Below are 25,718 nucleotides of genomic sequence, written 5' to 3' on the forward strand. Positions count from 1 at the left end.
CAGCCATTTTGATTCTGACCCTGATGTTTATGATTCCAGCTCAACCGGATTTCTGGTGTTTACGTTCAAAAGACGGTAATTTTTATTATCTAAGTTTCCACATTCTTTCTAAGTTTTATTTAGTAGACATGGTTTCATAGAATGCTTGTCACCTAAAACTTTATATTAAAACTAAATTGAGACACAAACTGGAAGTAGGCTAGTTTTTGAAATTTCGGTATTATCATACTAACACAAATATTCTGTACCTGTTTGGGGCCCATTCGTCCAGATAATCAGCTAGTTACGCGATGAAAGTGTAGCTATTCAGAAAAGAGTATCAGAAATCATAACTGGAAGTTGAGTAGTAAATTATATTCAAAATGAGGCTTTAATCATTACCTGATATGTGCGACCAGCTAACGATGTGTTTTGGGAATACTTTGCTCAAATTACCTCAGCATCACTACATATGCTAGAGTGAATGCCAAAACCAGGTCAAAGCTGAAATTAGACCCCAAGAAATTCAAGGTAAATCGGCATCGATGATCGTTCCCTCCTATTTTTGTAAAACTGTAACCGAAATCATACTGATTTAATATAAGCCTATGTATATGCGTTTTCATAGTTTTCATTTTGTCGAAAAAATGCATATTAATTTTGTGCTAGAGTGTACAAGCAGATAACTATGTGTTCAAATAGACGGCTCAAATACAGCTTAGTTAGAGTATGACTAAAAAAAATTTAAGACGTATCTTGCTATTGTTTAGGAATTTTAGGACGTATCGAAAATTAACTCTTAAACTGGTCCAGGCCCTTTTGAGAAACACATTTAAATGTTAAGCTAGTAAACTGACACCATAAGTGCGCTATAAATTGATAATTGAAAAAAAAATCAAGAGTTTGAAATATTATAACTAAGGATCAATTAAAAAAAAATTCATTTTTTTTAAGAGTGAGCTCGGTTGGCTAAGTCTCCAAGATTTTTGTAGTAACATCAAGAAATCTAAAAAGGGCTAAAACAGTTTGCTTGCAATACTAGTAGTAAGTTATATAAAGGTTTCACGACTACATGAATATACAGTGTGTTTTCACGACTACAAGCCTGAGGCATGAATATACACTTCAGTTTTACGGCACTTTGTAAAAAGCGAGAAAACCTATAAAGTGGTTAAACACGTTTTGAGAGTATATTTGAGATTGTATAACACAATCAGACTGTTTTTTGCTATTGATATCAATTACACAAGGAATTTCACAAGAATATACAGTACAGTTTCCCGTGCACATTTTAAAAAGTGAGCAAACCTATAAATTGGTCAAACACATTTTCAACCAGATGGGTTTTTGAAGCATATTCAACATGGTGGGTTTTATTTTTTATTTTTTTTTTTTGGCAATTGACATTGTTTTCTGATAACAAGTACCATTCATTGCGATCATAGCTCTAAAAAACGGTTTAGCATTTGTGAATTGGATCGTATGAAGGTGGATAAAAAAGGGTTTAGAATTTTCGAATTGGATTATACGAACGATATTAATTGAATAATAGGGAAAAAACAGAGCTAGATAGCATTTGCGAATTGGATCGTGTGAAGGTGGAGAAAAAAGGGTATAGCATTTGTGAATTGGTGATTATCAGTTAAGGAAACCCCTTGGGGTTTTTAACTCATAGCTTATTTATTATTAATTTGGAACAATATCAATCTATGGAAATGGTTAACGATGATAAAATGGTCTTATGAGTTGACCTAGCTTTACTTCTTCGATGTGTTCTGTATAATACACAAGTGGCGTTTGAACGGTGTTGTCAATTTAAAATAGAGTTTAACATTATAGTATACTAAAAAGTTGATACTAAGAGAGATGTAGATGGCAAGAAAAGAATTTTAATAACGGATAGCTTTATTTCTTCGATGTGTTCTGTATAATACACAAGTGGTGGGGTGATGGCAGCGGGGTGTCTTATAGTACTTATAGTACTGTACTGTGGGCCAAATTGGTTGCAAAAAAAACGAATGAATGAGTTGAAATAAAATTTTTAACTAGAAATGGCTTAAAAGTGTTTTGGGGGAGATGGGTCGATGACAGAGGGGTGTCTTAGCCTAGTTAGAGTGTGATAGGGGGGGGCGAATTGCTAGCGAAAAAGCCAAATGAATGAGTAGAAATAACATTTTTAACTAGAAATCTCTGAAAAAATGTTTTTTGGGGGAGATAGTGCGATGGCAGTCGGTTGTCATAGAGTAGTTATAGTGTGATAGTTTGGGGGTGTATTGCTTACAAAAAACCCGAGTGGATGACTTAAAAATAAAATTTTTAAGGAGAAATGGCTGAAAAGTATTTTGGGGGAGATGGGTTGATCGTAGAAGGATGTTTTAGTGTATTTATCGTGTGATAGTGGGGGGGGGGGGCAAAATTCAAGCGAAAAAACTAAATGAAAGAGTTTAAAAAAAAATTATAACGAGAAATGAATGAAAATTGTTATTGTGGAGATGGGTTTATAGCAGAAGGATATTTTAGAGTAGTTATAGTGTGATAGTGGGGGGGGGTGAATTGCTAGCGAAAAACCCAAATGAATGAGTTGAAATAAAATTTTTAACGAGAAATGTCTGAAAAGTGTTCTTGGGGAGATGGGTTGAAGGCAGAAGGGTTTCTTAGAGTAGTTATAGTGTGATAGTGGGGGGCGAATTGCTGGCAAAAAACCCGAGTGGATGACTTGAACTAAAATTTTTTAACAAAAATCTCTGAAAGAATATTTTTGGGGGGATGGGGTGATGTCAGCGGGATGTCTTTGAGTAGCTATAGTGCTCTACTGTGGCTCGAATTGCTTGCGAAAAACCCGAATGAATGAGTTGAATTAAAATTTTTAACGAGAAATGTCTGAAAAGTGTTTTTGGGGGGATGGGGTGATGGCAGAAGGGTGTCATAGAGTTGTTATAGTGCTGTACTGTTGCACGAATTGCTTGCGAAAAAACCAAATGAATGACTTGAAATAAAAATTTTTAACAAAAAAAATGTTTTTCGGGGATGGGGTGATGGCAGCGGGGTGTCTTAGAGTACTTATAGTGCTTTACTGTGGGCCGAATTGCCTGCGAAAATACCCGAATGAATGAGTTGAAATAAAGTTTTTAACGAGACAGGGCTGAAAAGGGTTGTGGGGGAGATGGGGCGATGACAGAGGGATGTCTTAGTGTAGTTATAGTGTGAGAGTGGGGGGCGAATTGCTAACCTAAAATCTGAGCTTATACGGCTTTATGACCGTAAACTCTAGTTTCGTGTAAGAAAAGTATTGAAAATACAATTCTCTGCTTCAAATGTGAAACTTAAGTCCATTTTGGATCGAAAAATAAAACTATTTCCGTAAAATCTGAGCTAGTAAGGGTTTTTGACCATAAACTCTAGTTTTGTAAGAAAATTATGGAAAATACAATTCGTTGGCTCATAGGTGAAACTTAAGACCAGTTATGGATCGAAAAATAAACTATTTCTGTAAAATCTGAGCCAATAAGGGTTTTTGACCGTAAACTCTAGTTTTTTGTAAGAAAATTATGGAAAATACAATTATATGGTCCAAATGTGAAACTTAAGTCCAGTTATGGATCGAAAAATAAACTATTTCTGTAAAATCTGAGTTAATAAGGGTTTTTGACCGTAAACTCTAGTTTTTTGTAAGAAAATTATGGAAAATACAATTCTCTGGTTCAAATGTGAAACTTAAGTCTATTTTTGGATCGAAAAATAAAACTATTTCCGTAAAATCTGAGCTAATAAGGGTTTTTGACCGTAAACTCTAGTTTTTTGTAAGAAAATTATGGAAAATACAATTCTCCGGTTCAAATGTGAAACTTAAGTCCATTTTAGATCGAAAAATAAAACTATTTCCATAAAATCTAAGCTAATAAGGTATTTTGACTGCAAACTCTAGTTTTTTGTAAGAAAATTATGGAAAATACAATTCTCTGGCTCAAATGTCAAACTTAAGTCTATTTTTGGATCGAAAAATAATACTCTTTCCATAAAATCTTTGCTAATAAGGATTTTTGGCCGTAAACTCTAGTTTTTTGTAAGAAAATCATGGAAAATACAATTCTCTGATTCAAATGTGAAACTTAAGTCCATTTTGGATGGAAAAAATAAAACTATTTCCGTAAAATCTGAGCTAATAAGGGTTTTTTACCGTAAACTCTATTTTTTTTGTAAAAAAAATATGAAAAATACAATTCAATGGCTCATAGGTGAAACTTAAGTCCAGTTTTGGATCGAAAAATAAACTATTTCTGTAAAATCTGAGCTAATAAGGGTTTTTGACCTTAAACTCTAGTTTTTTTTAAGAAAATTATGGAAAATACAATTCTCTGTTTCAAATGTGAAACTTAAGTCTATTTTTGGATCGAAAAATAAAACTATTTTCGTAAAATCTGAGCTAATAAGGGTTTTTGACCGTAAACTCTCGTTTTTTTAAAGAAAATTATGGAAAGTACAATTTGTTGGCTCATAGGTGAAACTTAAGTCCAGTTTTGGATACTCATAATAATGAGGACTGATTGTTCTAATTCAATATCTTTTTCATAAAAACAAACTATTTTTTTAAACTTCGAAATTATTCAACTTTATTTATTTTCTAATTTTTTTTTGTACGTATCTTAAAATGACCAAATATGCTTACGGCTCTAACAATTGTACTCTATGATTGCTCAGAGACACGACGTGGCTTTCCCAGTGGTATTTTATGTCCAGTTATCGACACTACCTAGTCTATTGCATGTGTTAAATCAGTATTTTTTTACGCAGTGGAACGATAAACACATAAGTCATATCTTTAAAAAAAAGTAAAGATGGAGCATTTTAATAAAGTGTGTTCACATGACAATGTTAATGTAGCATTGAATGCCGACAAGAAGAAGTATTTAAACTATGAAACAAGTACGAGAATGCCAACATAATAATAATCGTTGGTGATAGAGGACAACTCCTTGCTACTGTTGCAAGTATCACATTACCTACTGATACATCTAATCGTCAGCTTTCGGGTATTAGCATTCAACGGAAGGTTAAAAAAAGAAAGGCCTACTCTTCTACTAATATCGTAAACCATATCTTGTCTACGTGCCCAAACTGTTACCTGTTTAAAAATAATGTGATAATAGACAATGAAATTGCCAGAAAAATAAAAATGGCATTGGCAGAAAATATCACTACGGAATATAAAGATGAATCGACGAAAAACAATACACCAGCAAACGTTAGTGCCATTGATCAAACAGTATAGGAACCAAATAATACCAAAGACGAAAAGCATAATGAGCCTGGTGATGACACAAGGAGAAGTATTTAAACTAAGAAACAAGTACAAGTGGTAGCACTATTGGAAATGTATGCATGCATTGTCATGACAGTAAGGAATTAAATTTCTTTAAAATACCGAAAAAATTCAGCTCTTATGTTGGTGGTTATGCGAGATTGAGATCTCCAGAGATTATTGCACTCAAAGAGAATACCAACATAAAAATAATCCTTGATGATAGAGGACAACTCCTTGCTACTGTTGCAGGTAACACATTACCTACTGATATATCTAATCGTCAGCTTTCGGGTATTAGCATTCAATGGCAGGTTAAAAAAAGAAAGGAATACTCTTCTACCAATATCGTAAACCATATCTTGTCTACGTTCCCAAAATGTTACATGTGTAAAAATAATGTGATTAGAGACAGTGAAATTGCCAGAAAAATAAAAAGGGCATTGGCAGAAAATATCACTATGGTATATAAAGATGAATCGATGAAAAAAAGCACCAGCAAACGTTACTGCCATTGATCAAACAGTCAATGAGCCAAATAATACCAAAGACGAAAAGCATATTGAGCCTGTTGATGACACACCAGTAAAAATTGTGTATGACTCAAAATGGAATAATGATTATTCTACTGATTACGAACTAAGAGAAGAAAATAGCTACAATATCAAGAGAGAAGATGGTGAACTATTTTATCAAACATGTTCAAAATTCTCAAAGTTGATCATTGACATTAATAATGTACCATAATAAACTTTTGTATTAATATTCTGTATAACATTATCTCACCAAACATAATTTACACATTACATTCCTACAATTTCCTCAATCCCTAAGCATGCTAGTCCGTAAAACGTTTAGAATGTCTGTAAAAGCATCGAAGATGTAGAAAAATGAATTCTTACATATATTTTATCTGAATTAAGGTGTAGCATTGACAATACCATGGTTTGGGAACGAATGGACTCCTTATTATCATCCACTGTTAGACATGCCATTATGTCATTATGAAAAATTGTAAGTAAATAAGTAAGTAAGTAAGTGAGTAATAAACTCTTTCTTGAATTCACCTCTTGGATACACAGTGCAGTAATTTAATTCAGGAAATTATGAAAACAAATTGAACAAATTCTTTATTAACATTCATTATCGATGAAGTCGCTTCCTAGACAGACAACACAGCAATTTAAGAAAATCTAAGTATAAGAGTGATTAAATTCCATATCAACAGCTATTTATCGGATACATAGGAAAAAGTTGACAAAATCTAAGTGTTAGAGTGAATAAATTTTATTTATCAACATCTTTTGTCAGATACATCGGATAAAATTGACAGAATGTAAGTGCCAGAGTGAATAAATTTTTTTTATTAACATCCTTTGTCAGATACATCACATAAAATTGACAAATTTAAATTTCAGAATGAATAAATGCTTCAACAGCATCCTTTATCGGATATGTCAGAAAAAAATTGACAAAATCTAAGTATCAGAATGACTAAATTCTATATCAGCATCCTTTTCTCGGATACATAGGATAAAATATCGGATAAAATTGACAAAATCTAAGTATCAGATTGATTAGATTCTATATCAACATCCCTTTCTCGAGTACATGGGATAAAATTGACAAAATCTAAGTATTAGAGTGAATAATTTATTTTTTTTCAACATCTTTTATCAGTTACAACAATTATAATTAACAAAATCTAAATATCAGAGTGAATAAATGCTATTTCAGCATCCTTTGTAAGATATGCTGAATAAAAGTGACAAAATGACCGGATGTTGATAATGAATTTATTCACTCTGATACTTAGCTTTTGTCAATTTTAACCGAGATATCCGACAAATGATGTTTATAAAGCATTTATTCAATCTTATACTTAGATTTTGTCAATTTTATTCAATGTATCTGACGGAGAATGTTTATAAACAAAATTATTCACCCTAACACTTAGATTTTGTCAATTTTATCCCATGTATTCGAGAAAGGGATGTTGATATAGAATATAATCAATCTGATAATATTTTGTCAATTTTATCCGATATACCCGACAAATGATGTGGATAATGCATTTAAAGGATGTTGATATAGCATTTATTCACTCTGATACTTGGATTTTGTCAATTTTATCTCATGTATCCGAGAAAGGGATGTTAATATGGAATTTAATCACTCTGATACTTAGAATTTGTCAATTTTATCCGACATATCCGACAAAGGATGTTGATAGTGAATTTATTCACTCTGGTATTTAGATTTTGTCAATTTTATCCTATGTATTTGAGAAAGGGATGTTGATATAGAATTTAATCACTTTGATACTTATATCTTGTCAATTTTATCCGACATATCCGATAAAGGATGTTGTTAAAGCATTTATTCACTCTGATATCTAGATTTTGTCAATTTTAATTCGATGTATCTGACAAAGGATGTTGATAAAAAAAACTTATTCTCTCTGACACTTAGATTTTGTCAATTTTATCTGATGTGTCTGGCAAAAGATGTTGATAAAAAAATTTATTCACTCTAAAACTTAGATTTCGTCAATGTTATCCTATGTGTCCGAGAAAAGGATGTTAATATAGAATTTAATCACTCTGATACTTAAATTTTGTCAATTATATCCGACAAAGGATGTTGATAAAGCATTTATTCACTCTGGTACTTAGATTTTGTCAATTTTATCCGATGTGTCTGACAAAGGATGTTGATAAAAAAAATTATTCACTCTGACACTTAGATTCTGTCAATTTTATCCCATGTATCCGAGAAAGGGATTTTGATATGGAATTTAATCACTCTGATACTTAGATTTTGTCAATTTTATCTGACATATCCGACAAAGGATGTTGATAATGAATTTATTCACTCTGGTATTTAGAAATTGTCAATTTTATCCCATGTATCCGAAAAAAGGATGTTGATATAGAATTTAATCGCTTTGATACTTATATTTTGTCAATTTTATCCGACAAAGAATGTTGATAATGCATTTATTCACTCTGGTACTTAGATGTTGTCAATTTTATCCGATGTATCTGACAAAGGATGTTGATAAAAAAAATTATTCACTCTGACACTTAGATTCTGTCAATTTTATCCGATGTATCCGAGAAAGGGATGTTGATATGAAATTTAATAACTCTGATGCTTATATTTTATCAATTTTATCCGACGTATCCGACAAAGGATGTTGATAATGAATTTATTCACTCTGGTATTTAGATTGTGTCAATTTTATCCCATGTATCCGAGAAAGGGATGTTGGTAGAGAATTTAATCGCTTTGATACTTAGATTTCGTCAATTTTATCCTATGTACCAGAGGAGGTTAATATAGGTTAATATAGGAGGTTAATATAGGAGGTAAAAAAAGGAGGTTAATATAGAATTTAATCACTCTGATACTTATATTTTGTCAATTTTATCCAACAAAGAATGTTGATAATGCATTTATTCACTCTGGTACTTATATTTTGTCAATTTTATCCGATATACCCGACAAATGATGTTGATAATACATTTAAAGGATTTTGATATAGCATTTATTCACTCTGATACTTAGATTTTGTCAATTTTATCCCATGTATCTGAGAAAGGGATGTTGATATGGAATTTAATCACTCTGATACATAGATTTTGTCAATTTTATCCGACATATCCGACAAAGGATGTTAATAATGAATTTATTCACTCTGGTGTTTAGATTTTGTCTATTTTATCCCATGTATCCGAGAAAAGGATGTTGATATAGAATTTAATCACTCTGATACTTAGATTTTGTCAATTTTATCCGACATATCCGATAAAGGATGTTGTTAAAGCATTTATTCACTCTGATATCTAGATTTTGTCAATTTTAATTCGATGTATCTGACAAAGGATGTTGATAAAAAAAACTTATTCTCTCTGACACTTAGATTTTGTCAATTTTATCCAATGTATCTGGCAAAAGATGTGGATAAAAAAAAAATTATTCACTCTGACATTTAGATTTCGTCAATTTTATCCTATTTATACGAGAAAAGGATGTTGATATAGAATTTAATCACTCTGATACTTATATTTTGTCAAATCTACCCGACAAAGAATGTTGATAATGCATTTATTCACTCTGGTACTTAGATATTGTCAATTTTATCCGATGTATCTGACAAAGGATGTTGATAAAAAAAATTATTCACTCTGACACTTAGTTTCTGTCAATTTTATCCGATGTATATGACAAAAGATTTTGATAAAAAAAAAGTATTCACTCTAACACATAGATTTTGTCAATTTTATCCTATGTATTCGAGAAATGGATGTTGATATAGAATTTAATCACTCTGATACTTATATTTTGTGAAATTGCTGTATTGTCTGTCCAGGAAGCGAATTCAATCGATAAAGAATGTTAATAAAGAATTTGTTCAATTTTTTTATAATTTCCTGAATTAAATTTCTGTATTGTGTATCCAAGAATTGAATTCAAGAAAGAGTTTGTTACTTACTTACTTACAATTTTTTCATAATGACATATCCAATAACGGATGATGATAAAGAATTTATTCATTCTAAAAAATAGATTTTGTCAATGTTATCCGACGTATCTGACAAATGATATCGATAAAGAATTTTAATAAAGGATTTGTTCAATTCGATACTTAAATTATGTCAGTTTAAGCAAATTTATCTATCAAAACATATTGATACAGAATTTATTCGCTCCAATACTTAAATTTTCTCAGTTTTATCATGCACATTCTATAAATAATGATTATGAAGAATTTATTCCAGCTTGTACTTTAGTCTTTTTAATGTTATCTGATAAATCCGACAAAGAAGTTAATGTAGAAATTGATATAGAATTTCCTGTGACGCTTTTATTTGCTCAGTTTTATTAAATATATCCGTAGAAAAGACATTGAAGAATTTATTCACTCTGATACTTAGATTTTCTAAATTTTCTCTGACTTAACCGACAAAGGATGATGATAAGGAATTTATTCATTCTAATACACAGATTTTGTGAATGTTATCTGATGTATCAGACAAAGGGAAGTTGATAAAGAATTTATCCACTCTAATAAAGAGATTTTCACAATGTTATCCAACGTATCCAAGAAAGAATGTTGATAAAGAACTTATTCAATCTAATACATAGATTTAGTCAATTTTATCCGATGTATCTGACAAAGATGTTGATATAACAAATTTATTCACTCTGATGCTTAGATTTTGTCAATGTTATCCGATGTGTCTGACAATAGATTTATGCAAATTCCTTTTCTTACATCTCCGATGTTTTAACAGACATTCTAAACGTGTGATATGCTAGCATACTCTAAAAATAATGAACGGATAACAATGTAATGCATAATATATTTTTAATGCAATAATACCATGTAGAATATTAATACAAAAATATATTATGATACATTATTAATATCAATGATCAACTTTGGACATTTTGAATCTGTTCCATGAAATAGTTCACCATGTTCTCTCTTGATATTGTAGCTATTGTCTTCTCTTAGCTCGTAATCAGTAGAATAATCATTATTCCATTTTGAGTCATACACAATTTTTACTGGTGTGTCACCGAAAGGTTCATTATGCGTTTCGTCTATGGTATTATTTGTTTCATTAACTGTTTGATCAATGGTAGTAACGTTTGCTGGCACTTTGTTTTTCATCGATTCATCTTTATATTCCTAAGTGATATGTTCTATCAATGCCCTTTTTACTTTTCCGGCAATTTCACTGTCTATTGCAACATTATTTTTATACAGGTAACAGTTTCGGCACGTAGACAAGATATGGTTTATGATATTAGTAGAAGAGTAGGCCTTTCTTCTTTTGACCTTCCGTTGAATGCTAATACCCGAAAGCTGACGATAGGATGCATCAGTAGGTAATATGTTACCTGCAACAGTAGCAAGGAGTTGTCTTCTATCGTCAGCGATTATTTTTATGTTGGCATTCTCTTTAAGTGCAATCATCTCTGGAGATCTCCATCTCGTATATCCACCAACATAAGAGTTGAATTTTTTCGGTACTCCAAAGAAATTTAATTCCTTACTTTCATGACAATGCACGCATACGTTTCCGATAGTGCTACCACTTGTACTTAATTCAAATTTCAAATACTTCTCCATGTCAGCATTCAATGCAAAAATAACACTATCATGTGAACACATTTTCTTAAAATGCTTCATCTTCACTTTTTTAAATATACGAATTACGTGTTTATCGTTCCACTGCGTAAAAAATACTGATTTAATACATGCAATAAACTAGGTAGTGTCTATAACCCGCCATAAAGTATCAGTGGGAAAGCCGCATCGTGTCTCTGAGCAAGCATAGAGTACAATTGTTAGAGCCATAAGCATATTTCATGCTATTTTAAGATACGTAAAAAAAAGTTGAATAATTTCGAAGTCCAAAAAAAAAATTTGTCGAATAAAAAGAAGTGCTACTACAAACATTATTTTTCTAATAGTAATCGTCACGGCTAACATGTCTATACCTTTTTCATTTTGAGTTTGGAAAATATTAAATGTGATTTTTTATGTTTTAAGTATGTTACATGCCATTCTAAGAGATATAACAAAAAGTTTAAAAAATATAACATGTTAAAAAAAATAATAATAATAAAACTTAAAAAAAAATCAAAAAAATGGGGGGAGGTGGGGGGGGGGGGCAAAAATTTGGAGGGAGGGGCCCCTTGGAGGTATGGGACCTTTGAGCTTGAGGTCGTTGGTGGTTAGGGTCATTGGTGTTTATGATCCATGATGCTTCAAACCTATAATCACCTCACTACTTGATTTGTAAGGATTTTTATGGATTGTTCTGAATTTCATTATTAAAATTATTTTCTTGACATCTACATCTCTATTAGTATTAGCTTTTTAGTATACTATAACGTTAGGCCCTATTTTAAATTGACAACACTGTTCGAACGCCACTTGTGTATTATACAGAACACATCGAAGAAGTAAAGCCAGGTAAACTCACAGGACCATTTTATCATTGTTAACCATTTTCATAGATTGATGTTGTTCCAAATTTATAACAAATTGCCTGAGTTAACAAGCCCTTCGGGCTTACCTTAACTGGTAATTAGTTTAACCCTTTTTTTATCACCTTCATACAATCCAATTCGAAAATGTTATCTAGCTCTGTTTTTTCCCTATTATTCAATTAAGATCGGTCATACAGTTCAATTCGCAAATGCTATACCCTTTTTTCACAAATAGAGTTAGCTTTTAGGCAAAATGATTTAAAACCATATGCAAATCAATTCTAGACACGATGCATTCTTAATCAAACCCGACGAGATACCTTTAAGATAGAGGTTATCAAAATCTTTGACAGGCTCTACTCACTTTTTTTGAAAAGGTGTAGAGCATCTATAGAAATGTTTTCGTAAAGCGGTCTTAGAATCCATACGATGCATTCTACTCTCTCAGACCACCACTCCTCCAAATACATCCAATCAAAATTTTCAGATACCCATTTTGTTCAACGTAGTAGAAAGTTCTGGAAACTAGGCCTTTGAGAATTACACCCTCCTCCAGCACTCAGGGCAAGGGTTGTAAGTTATGCCCTGGGGACATATAAGATTTTTATTGAAAGTTTTGTAGTAGAAACTTCAAAAGGGTTCATTTGATTGGAATTTGAAAGGGCTAGGGCCATTTTTAATAGTTGAAAGTGATTGGAGAGCGACTACCGCCCCTCTCACGCCCACCATTTCCCCAAACACATCCAATCAAAATTTTGAGATAGCCATTTTGTTTAAAGTAGTTGAAAATTCTGGAAATTCGGTCTTAAAGAATGACAACCACCCTAACAGACCTTAGGAAGCGTTGTCGTTTCCAAAAGGGGTCATTCAATTGGAAATCGAAAAGCCTATTGCCCTTTTTAATAGTCGAAAGTGATTGGAAGGCTTGACATTTTTATAGTAAAGATCGATGTGGGTATAATTATTTTTTTGTTGCTGTTGTTGTTTAGACCAGGGCACTTTGTATCGAAGGAGTTGTCGTGGGAACTTCGAAAATGGCTCATTCGATTGAAAATAGAAAGGGCTGATGCCTTTTTTAATAGTCGAAAGTGATTAGAGGGCAACTAATCCCCCTCCCACGCCCACCCTCCCATTTGCCCATTATGTTTAAAAACTAAATTTTGCCTTAAGATTAAATAAAAATGCACTGTGATAATGCTAATTCCCAATAAGGCATCTCAGCAGTATCCCAAGAACGACTGAGGGTATTTTGTTCAAACTTTCGGGGCTACTTCTGCTCTTAAAATTTAACCAAATCAAAATAGCGTAAGTGTATCCAAGCTATGAAAGAAAGTGAACAGTTTTTTTTTGTGATTGGTATCAAGTTTTCCATTTCAGATCAACTAGAGGAGGTATGAAACTAAATTAAACAGTACTATTTTTTGTCCAGATTTTTAAAAGGGTATACTGCATACAAATAGCAGGCTAAACTATAAAGTCTTAAAAAACGAACATATCTAAGTGTTATTTTCTGCTTTGCTGAATAATCTATGTCAGTGAAAAACCAACAGAAATCAATTAAAAAAACTTTTGCTAAAGAGTAAGTTTTTCAAAGACATGTATAAAACTCCATTAAACCAAAAATAAGCAAAAATAAAATCAAATAATCTACGAAGCGTGATATGACCACAAATCAGCAATTTTAAATAAATGAAACCCAAAACGAACAGAAATTACAATAAATAACCGAGTCAAACTCAAAACGAGCAGAAATTAACATAAGTTGGGTGCAAAACCACTATGCCTTCCCAAGGCCAGAACAAAATTTGCACTTTACTTAAATAATACAAATGAATGAGCATTGTCAGTTTAATATACATATACATATATTTAGTAATCAAAATGTTAATATTATTTGATTTATTAAAGTTATAAAAGTAAAAACTTTTATATTTTTCAGTAAACTGCAAATTTTGTTCTGGCCTTGGGAAGGCATAGGGGTTTTGCGCCCATCTTATGTTCATTGCTGCTCGTTTTGAGTTTGACTCGGTTATTTATTGTAATTTCTGTTCGTTTTGGGTTTCATTTATTTATCGATGCTGAATTGTGGTAGTTTCACGCTTGGTAGATTGTTTGATTTTATTTTTGCTCATTTATTGTTTAATGGAGTTCTTTACATTTCTTTGAAAAACCTATTTTGTGGGAAAAGTTTTTTTTAATTAATTCTATTTAAACAGGCTTTGTGATTCAGGAGTCATTTTTAAATATACTGGAACAAAAATCAAACATAGTTTACTGTAAGGTTATTATTAGTTAAAAAAGGTAAAATTAATATGCAAATTTTGTTTTAATTATTTGTCTACTGTGAGCAATCTTCAAAACCTGTATTAATTCAAAAAGGTTCATAAAATAAAAACCAATTATTTTTTAACTGAAAGTAAGGAGGGACATTACAACTTAAAACGAACAGAAATTATTATGTTTATAAAAGTGGCTGTCCCCTCCTCAACGCCCCACTCTTTACGCTAATGTTTGGCCCTTTCTCTTATCTCTACTTTTTAAAACAATAAGAAAACTTTAGCTGAAAGAGCAGGGCATTGAGGAGGGGACAACCTCTTTCATATACAGAAATCTGTTCGTTTTAAGTTTTAATGTCGCTCCCTGCTTTCAGTAAAAAAAACTAGTTTTTTTTATCTGATCAAAAATTAAATCCCTTCAAAGCATGCATTGAACTTAGTTTAAAGTGCTAGTGTCGTAGGATCAGGCACAGTCTCTCCCAAACAAATTTGATTTATTTTGACTTTCCAATCTTATGTGTAAAGAAAATGAAATCCCCCTGGACAACCTGTCATTGGATAGATCCTAAAGAATCCTATACGAATTGACTGGATTGAAAATCACAACTTTTTGAAAATGGAATAACGTGTTCAATGTTTTCAAAAACTCATGGTATAATTGTATTGGATTTGTTGGGCATCCCAAGATATGAGTATTGTACGAACTGCCACTGTATGTTTAGAGTGCAACTTCTCTAAGCTATAGACATAGAGTATCACGCTAATCTCGCTCAGTCAATTTGAAACCTAACGGAAAACCAACCTCGACCGCAATGTTCTACTAGACTTGGCACCATGAATACCAATCAAACAATCGAAGTGCTTAACAAGGATCCACGTATGTCCAGATACAAATCCTATTGTTTAGTGTCGAATTATCTCGAACAAATCTAATATGCAAAACAATCCATAGTTGAACAATTGCATTATCCTTGTCCAATAGCACATTGAATATAACGACTGGACCAGGGCTCTGAATCTTTCAAAATAGTGGATATGTAGAATTTTTCGATCCTCTCGGCTTGCCCTACACCTACACATTCTACCGTCCCATTTCAAGACCTGTTTTAAAAACAAAGGAAAATGTATTGTTAAGAACCGGAAGAGAGTGCAAAATTTGCCGACCAAACTGCAGGTTCCATACATTATTGTACTTTGTATTCCATTTCGAGGCTACACCTATAAAGAATTTCTCAGCATTTACGTGGACGTACAAAACTTGAATGATTTCATGACGGAAAAGACAGTCCCCTATTTGTGTAATATTTATTTCAGTGCCCTAAGAATAAAGGGCAGTAACAGTGGTGATATTTGTAAATTGGTATATTAGCAAATGTTTTATCTACACACAAAAATGTTTTGTGTGTTCAGGAATGAATTTCTTTAGATTTCTTCTTCTACATGTAAGTTATCATTATCGACAACAGCTAGCGGTGGTAGATCCCTTGGATCACTATGCTTTGATCTTGAATCGAAAATTCTAGGTCGCATTTCCTACAACACAGAGTAATTTCACTGTTATTGTAATAGCCAATGTATTCACAACGATGACGTAGGAACCATACTCTCCACAGCATAAATATATATATTATATATATATATATATATATATATATATATATATATATATATATATATATATATATATATATATATATATATATATATATATATATATATATATATATATATATATATATATATATATATATATATTTATGCTGTGAGAGTATGGTTCCTACGTCATCGTTGTGAAGACATTGGCTATTACAATAAACAGTGAAATTACTCTGTGTTGTAGGAAATGCGACCTAGAATTTTCGATTCAAGATCAAAGCATAGTGATCCAAGGGATCTACCACCGCTAGCTGTTGTCGATAATGAGAACTTACATGTAGAAGAAGAAATCTAAAGAAATTTTCTCAAAAATTATATATATATATATATATATATATATATATATATATATATATATATATATATATATATATATATATATATATATATATATATATATATATATATATATATATATATATATATATATATATATATATATATATATATATATATATATATATATATATATATATATATATGAATAGTAGCAGAATTTTCTCCAAAAATAATACAGATTAAACCGCTCGTAAAAGGATTTCCCCTTGTGCGTCTCAGACTCTCAGTAATAGTTGCTTCTTGGCAAGTTGGCATTCAGTCAGAGCATAGCATATGTCATTTGTCATTGTGCGTGCGCGAAGGCAGAGTCAAGAAGAGTGGTTTAGCTTGATGTGTTTCAAAATTCTGTAATGAAGAGCATAGGACTGTTCGTATATATATTTATGCTGAACATACTCTCTTACTGTTCAAACAATTTGAAGTCAAGGCGACACCGGACTCTTAGAAATAAATGAAAGTTCCGTTTATTTCTTTTTACAATTATACCTGGATATGTATTTCCCCTTTGTGGCTGGTACCTTGGGTTGCTTTATTTGTAAGACTGTTACCTTTCTATGTGGCTTAAACCACAATACTTATACTAAATGTTTTACTCCAATAGCAAAGATAATGCGTGCTCTAAAATAAAAGCGTGCTCCAAATTCTTTTCCACAGCTTTGATTGTTTTTCCTGTGATTTTGTCTCTGTGTCAAAGTTCTTTTTCCTTATTATAGAGCTGGGTTTTAGTAGTCCACCAAGAATGGAATGAAATATATTAGTATAACATTTCTCAGAATTTTAGTGGAATTTTGGCCAACCGCGAACTCGTTTTGTCAAACTCTTATTTAAGATACGGGTTAATGTAGACCCACCCGTTTATAGAGTTTTCCGCGTTACTATATACACATATTTTGTTATTTCTTAAAATTCAAGATCCAATTAAAAATGTAGACATGGTGATTATAAAATAGGTTTTACTAATCTGAGACCGTTGGCGTCCTGGTACTCTTGGAACTTTGGTTGCTGATTGAAAGTTTAACTTATTTAGTCAAGTCTGGTTTTCCATGCTCCCTCTAGAACTCCCAAAGCAAGTATACCGTTGACACCAGGGAAGGGTTGTTAGGAAATTAGGTTATACCTCCAATCTCTAATTGACTCTGATTTTAGGGGTTTGTGTACCGCTTAACTTAAAAGACAAGATGTTTCATTCTAAATTTCCCCTTTAATCTTTAGTATTTGATTCCAGAGGCTCTCGGTTCCTCAGTTAACATGAGGCAGTTTACAATGAATTTAAAATCGCCAGGATGGTAGAGTGTGAGTTTACTTTAGGAAAGAGGTAATACAGAAGATGGGGGGGGGGGTTAGATGCTATTTGAGGTTCAGTTTGTCTAACTACTACGTGGCTCAAGTTCCGCTGTTCATAGATTACAGATATGAATGTATAGAGAATATCAATATATATAGAAAACTAACCCCTTGATGAAAGTAAAACTCTTTATGACTGATTTTCCGCAATTTTTTGAATGTTAAGAGCTAAACTGAAACATGTTTGAACACAGAAAGCCGCAGCTTTAATCATTTTTTTCCGTTATTAAAAATGGTACTAATATTTCTTTTTTTAGTGAAAATGTTTCTAGTTTCTAGAGAAAATGAAGTTGGTCCTAAATAAAAGTAAATACGTAAAAAGAACTCACCAAAAAGGTCCAAAGCTCTTAGTTCCTTCTCCCTAACTCTTTTATCATCATTCTGACTAGGGTTTTAGACTCTCTTTCAGGGCTGGTAAATCTGCCATAGGTTACTTTGCGTAACCCAAGTAATGGACTTCATCTGTTTATTGTATAACGCTGTCCTGAATTTTCCCCTCAATACCCAGAGAATTCATGACCCCATGTGTCGTAAACTTCTTGGATTTTTTAGTGCAATTTTGTTGCTATTATTTTGCTTTTGCTGAATTTAAGTAATTTTTCACTGCCATTTTATTCAACTAATTCTGTTAAAAGTGTAAGCTGCTTGAAAAATTGTACTTTTAATAAAAAGACGATGTCTTTTCAGTCTCCCCTACTTAAATTCTTTGTAAATTTTGACAATGGAGAGAATTAAAATTTCTAAGAATCTTCCAACTCTATCATTTCTTGTTCATTATTAATCTGAAATTTCCTTTTCTTTGTGGACTGAATAATCTATCCATAATTTACTCGATTTTACGAAAATAAATCCAAGCAGAATTAATCTGGTCAAAGCGGGTAGAAGAGTTTCCCAGTTGAACAATGATCTCCAATGTTCGGTTGCCTTCGTTTTCGCGATTATGTCCACTGAATTTCTAATTCGGAGAACTTCTTCTAAATTAATCTTGTTTCTAGAACTATTCTGAAAAAAAGACGTGAAATTGTTCACTTCATAATTCACTTCAGTCTTGATCTAGAGCTTGTGGTGTAAAGAACTCTTTTTTGGATAAAACCCTGTTTTCATTGTGAGCAATTTCTGCCAATTTCCCAGTAGACACTTATTTGAAGACTTTTTATAATTGGCTTATCTATGGCTTGGTTATTTTGACCGCTGTGATTTCCCCTGGGAGCAATTATTTTAGATCAGTGTTGCCGATTGGAAGTTGCCAATAGAAGATTTTATTACGCAAATCTTATAAGCAATTTTCAACCTTTTCTCAAGGTGCTTCGACAGTATCACGTTGTTTTCGGGATGTCGACGGAAATGGAGGACAAATTATTCCTGAATGCTGTGTTGAACTTCGTGAGCCGTAGCATGGAAAGAGGAGAAAAACTGGAGGGAATAATTGATACAGGCGTCAGATTTTTCACACCAGAAGAAATTCTGAAAGCCAAAGACTCGCTCCATAAACTAATGCAGTTTACAACACGCTGTAAAATTCACGCAAAAGATGGAGAGATTTTTGCGGAAATTTGCAGATGGATTCACCAAGCTCAGGCCAAGAAGACCAAATTGTCGGCCTTTGTTTTTGATTCTCCCTGCTCAGTCCCAACTACTAGTGAAGCTACTGTAGCAACCGTTGCTATTAAGGTGAATGAATTGTCTCGAGTTATTAAGAACCATTTGGCTATTAATGCCAAAAAACCCAGCGAATGGCCAAGCGCTTCAAATCAGCCTGATAAGCCCTCCTATGGAATCATACTTAAAAAGCTGCCCGAGTCACTTGATACCCCGAGTGCTGGGAAGAGATTCATAGATTCGGTATGTACGGATACTAGTGACATATCTGAATTACGGAGAGTCAAATTGGACTGGAAACTAGTGGTTCGCTCGAAAAACACAGCTGAAACCATTGTTGAGTCAATCAAGACCAACCAGCCGCAGATCTCTGCTGCCATAAAGAGCCCTAACTACATTGGTGTAGTGAATCGAGTCCCCTCTGACGTATCGACAGATGAGCTAACTGCACTGATCCCCAGAGCTACGAAGTCTTAACAGCTTGGCAGTTCCCGTATGTTCAGAGTATTTTTCAGCTGTCGATCGGATTAGGATAAATTTCTTAAGGACTCTGTGAAGATTTATTACGAAAAACTGCCCACTGAAGAATTCCTATTCTTACCCCGTTGTTGCTACTCATGCCACAACCAAGATCACCTAGCTGCCGAGTGCTCTAATAGCCCTGTCCGCTCCAGATATGGGGCGTCTGACAACGGCTCCAAAAAGAACGATGCAGAAAAGTGTACTCATGCTATGTTTTGCGTTTCCTGCAAGAAAGCGGGTCATACCTGCTATAGTGTAAAGTGTCCAAAAAACCAGCAAAAGGCAAGTCATTAACATGATCAATAACGAAATCTCTAATTTCTTGGAATATAAACGGAAATTTTTCCGAGCGGTCTCTTGTGGTTGACCAGTTTGCGAATAAATATAATTTGATATGCCTGCAAGAACATTTCATCACAAAAGCTGGCATAAACCTACTAAATCTCTGGCCGTCCTACTCTGTGTTCTCAGTGCCTGCAAAACGTTCATCTCTGCGGGGCCGTCCGCCTGGTGGTATTGCCACGTTGGTTAGCAATCGTCTCGCGTGCGAAGTATACGAGAACAGGGACAATTTCTTGCAACTAGACTAGATAACCTGCTAGTTATAAATGTGTACCTTCCAACTGATTACCGTGACGACAAATCTGAAAGTGCTTTTGCTATAGGCGCTGCCAAACTAGCCCGCTGCCTTAAAAAAGCCGAAAGCGAGTCCCTTGAGTGCATAATAGTGGGTGACTTTAACTGTAATTTAGAAGTTAATATTAGTGCCCAAAATAGTCATTGTCGCATTCTAATAGGGATACTTGATAACCGTTTTACTTATCACGGGAAGAACCAGAACTTTTCGTATATCTCCCAATCTAGTTCTACGTCCAATCTGGACCATATTGTTAGCTCTAGTTCTTTGACAGTACATGAGGTTCTTGTCCTTCCGAATAGTTTCACTTGGGATCATTTTTCAGTTCAGTGTATTATCAGTTGGCTTACCTCCTATTTCGCTGCGAATAATTCGTTGGTGGTCACTCAGAGGTGGCATGAGGTTCCGGTTTGGCGTAAAATTGATAAAGAAAGTTTCAAGATTTTTGTGATCTTGTTCTGTCAAAAATTCGCGTACCGTTTGACCTACTTATGAAATTCACTCATCGTGATGAAAGAGATGCGCGGCTACGTCTTAATATTTATTACGCCGAACTGACCCATGCTCTTCTGTTTGCCGAATCTCAGGGAGTACCCAAGTCTCGTGCCAGACAAAAACCTCAAGAAAAGGGATGGTCTTCTAACCCTTTGTTACAATTAGCATGCGACCGAGCTACCTTCTAGTACGGGATATGGAAAGAATGTGGTTGACCACACTCAGGAGGAGTTAAACAGATTAGAGTTACATCTAAGCGTAGGTTTGGGAAGGAACTTTCTCGTCACCGTGTGCAGTTGAAATCTGAGCTTTCTTAAAAAGTAATTAAAAATCCTAATCTGTTATGAAAAATGTTTGATAAGAAGGAGTCAGCGGGTCCCGAGTCAGATATCCCATTTTTAACATGGATAAACAATTACCTTGATGAGTTTGCAGCCCCAAAACAGGATCTTAACATTTCTGTTCAAGAAAAGGTTTCATCCTTCCTCTCATCAATTCCAGATACAGATTTTATAGTTACCCAATCACAGGTTGCGTCCGTGGTCCGACGGTTGAAAAAGAAGAAGTTGGCTGGCATTGACCGTCTATCCGCCCTTCACCTTAGCCATTGCAGCCCAACTTTCATGGGCCACCTAACGCTTCTCTTTCAGATGATCTTCACTACTGGACTCGTACCATCGGCATTCAGTACTGGGTCGCTTAGGCCAGTCCCGAAGAAAGGAAAAAGTACTTCGGAATGTGCTTCGTTCAGACCGATCCACAGTAGCACCAACGCTTTGCAAAATCTTCGAACTTTTGGTCATTGACGAAACCCAGGAAAAATGAGAGACTCCCCCTTCCCAGTTTGGGTTCCAGAGGGTCTTGATTGCGGCCACGCCATTTCTGCTTTGGCTTCAGTCTTGATTGACGCTGATGAATCAAAGGAGTCCATTGTTATGGGTCTACATGACGTCTGCCGTGCCTACGACTCACTTCTCCATGACCAACTCATTCTGGATATGGAAAAGAGAGGTGAACAGAAGGACATCCTACTACTCATTAAAGACATGTACGACCACGTACAGGCTGAAGTCCTACTTCCTGGCCATGGTCGAGCCCTCACTGAATATACACCAGACGTGATGCTGTCCTACCGAGGAAATTCTGTAGTCCCAGTAAAAAAGGGTGCTCGACAAGGATCTGTCACATCTCCTTGTGCCTTTAATAACTGTATTGTTGAACCAGAGTCTACTATCGAGCCAACATGCATAGCTCGTGGCACAGACGTTACAATGATAGCTTACGCCGATGACATTCTGAACCCCAGCCGCACAGTCGCAGGTGCAGAGACCACCTTTTCCACACTACAATCAAATTACTGTTGCATTGGTCTTGAATTTAACCCGCAGAAGTCGGATATTCTTCTGTTCAACTGGCACCAAGAAGAGGTCTCGTCTCTGAGGCTGGGAGAACTGTCTGTAGCCCCTGTCTCGAAAATTATTTACCTTGGTTTACCAATTGGAAAGGATCTAAAAACTACCTGCTCTCTTCATATTGATCATATCCGTAAATGCCTGGCTTTTGCTTAGAGCAGAGTAGTCAAATCTAAAATTCGTTTCAACCATTTAATTCTGGCTCGACTTTATTATGCAGTATTCCTTCCCCATTTCCTGTATCTAATCCCGTTTTGGAGAATGTTTCCCGAGCCAGAGAAAAGAAACCTCAGATCCGCGTTTTTTAAGTATGTGAAGTTCTTGTTGCGGTTCCTGCCGTGGACAAAAAATTCGCACCTTGTTAAAAATTTTAAAATTGCGGACCCGACGGCAGCTATAATTGAACAAATTAAACGATACAACGACAAAGTTTCTTCCCACCCTTGGTACCGTTTGCTAAGGCAGTAAATCGCTGTCCATTTAATTTTATTTGCACATCTCTTGTCATATATAATCTTTTGACTGTCTCGTGTCATATTTAATCTAGTTAATTCTGTCTATTGATTTTGACTTAGATTTAACGAGTAATTTGTTATAGGATAGGTCAGTTGATCTGAACTTATAAATCATATTGCTTATGTTTCTTCAGTACTTGGGAGTTTAAAAAGTAAAATGTCTTACGTACCTGCAGTGCAGTGTATAATTGAGTTTTTGTTTCTCGTCTTTGTAATTTGTTCGATTATGTGTAATGTGTTGTAATTTGTTTTTTGTGTCTTTTTTCTTTTTTAGTGATACTCCGTCATTTGTACCTTTTTTTTGACGGGTAATAAATAAATAAATAAAATAAAATAAATTACAATCTATTTTTCCTCATGTGAGAAACAAGTAACCTTTTAGGTTTTCTACGGTTAGATTAATGGAAACTTTTCCTTCTTAGCGTATCCTTCTTACCTCCTCGACGCTCCCAACATCTCTTCAACACTCCCACTATCTCCTCAACAATCCCAACATCTGCTCAACGCTCCCAGCATCTTATTAACGCTCCCATCATCTCCTCAACACTCCCAATGTTTCATTAGCACTCCCAACATCTCCTCAACGCTCCCAAAATCCCTTCAAAGCTCCCAGGATCTCTTGAACAATCCAAAAATCTCTTCAAACCTCCCAAAATCTCTTCAACATTCCCAAAATCTCTTTAATGCTCCCAAAATCTCTACTACGGTCCACTAGCCTCTACATTGCCTTCTAACACGGTCTAATCTGCCGCAATTTAAACATCTCATCGGGAAGTGGTCATTTTGTTCAGATTTTACCCGAGTCTCTCTCATTTTTGCATTCGGGGAGTTTTGTCGTTGGCAATCTTCATTTTTTCTGTTTCCACTGCCCCTAAAGATACTTCTGGTATACGGCAAATTAAACCAACAGATCTTTTTGCTAAAGATAATAGTTCGTCCTTATTATTCGTCGGTTTGGCTAGCTCCATAACTCTCTATTGAGAAACCTGTGGTTTCATACGCAAGTGAAAAACTTTACAAAGTGAATTCCTTAGGTAGGAGATATGCTTTTATGTAGATTTTCTTTGCTAGTTGCTATAATGAAAGCCAAACTGTGCTAATAAATAATGACTAACTGTTCGAAGAAAACAGGCCCTTTGGCTATAAAACAATATACTATCTCAAAGTAAAAAGAAAAGTAAAACAAACTGACACTTGACCGACTTCTTTTCTTCAAGAATTCTAATTCCAGAGACTAGACATTTTAAAGTGGAGGACCTTTATCTCTTATGGATACCCAACACCAAAATATCCAAATTTCTAAATCAGTTGACTAATTTTCTACTATAAAATATAAAAAAAGGATTAATCTCCCCCACTTTAAAAGGAAACGTAGAGACCTCCAGTCTAAGCTGTCATCAGTTGTAAGGGTGGTACCTATTGTGGCTTTATTTGTAAGACTGTTACCTTTATATGTCGCTTAGACCACAATACTTATACTAAATATTTTACTGTTCAAGCTATGATTAAGGTAGCGTGTCCTAACTTCTTCGAAGGTTTGGTAAGATCTTATACTCAGAGTAACTTACAACCTCCTTGTTTATTTATGAATACATAATATTCGAAAACTGAAGTATGTGTCCACAACTTTGGTTGTTTTTCCTGCGTTTGTCTCTGAGTCACAATTCTTCTTCCCTAGTATAGGGCTTAATTTTAGTAGCCCACCAAGAAAGGAATGAAATGAACAAGCTGAAAATTTCCCAGAATTTTAATGAATTTTGACCAATCGCCACTCGTTGTGCATCGCCATTCTTTTGTCTCTTAAGCTAAATAATCTGATTAAAATAATAGACGTGCTGATTTTAAGATAGGAGTAGAACCCCATTATTGAATACAGAAGGGGCACCACTGCCACCATCTATAATCGAGTCTAACGGGATGAGATCACGTGTCTCTTTCAAGGTCAATCAGGGGATGTTTCTAAGTGTATTGATTCACGAAGGGGAACTAGATTTCTGAGAAATTGATTTGCATAATTGAAGGGGACAGAATTTCTGGGAAATTGATTACATAATCGAAGGGGAATTATCGATTCTAACGGGACAGAATCGCAATGAATATAAGGAAGGGTTTTTGCTATAGTTGTTATTAGTGTGAGAATAGAATTCAAGGAGTGAGAAAAGTTTGACTTTACTCAGTAGGATATATTTGTAATGATGATTGGAATGTTTACACTATTAGAAGTTGATAGTTGAGTTGGTAGCAATGATACAAGAGCCCTAAACACTGCGGTGGAAATCACAAGAGGATCACGGCTTTGTCTAGAATGGGATGAAGTATATGCAAGATATGTACATCTTTGAGCAAATTTAAAATGGAGGATCAATTATGCTTCGCTGCAAAAGTTGATATAACACATGTGAATAGACTTCAAAGTGCTTTAAATGCAATAGTGAAGCATATCGAAGACAATAAGCTGTATCGCTAATTGTCCATGTGTAATATATATTATTGTAATAATTATACAATAAAATTGTTTCGAAATCAAAAATGTCCCTTTCCTTTTGTTAGATTAAGCAGAACGATTCATGGTCAGTCTAGAGTCAGCAGTGAGAGTGATAGGATTGAAAAATGAATAAATTTGAGAAAGAGAGA

Source organism: Artemia sp. Qi Xiang Cuo, chromosome 17 (assembly GCF_049724085.1).
Source record: "Artemia sp. Qi Xiang Cuo chromosome 17, ASM4972408v1, whole genome shotgun sequence".
NCBI classification, from domain to species: Eukaryota; Metazoa; Arthropoda; class Branchiopoda; order Anostraca; family Artemiidae; genus Artemia; species Artemia sp. Qi Xiang Cuo.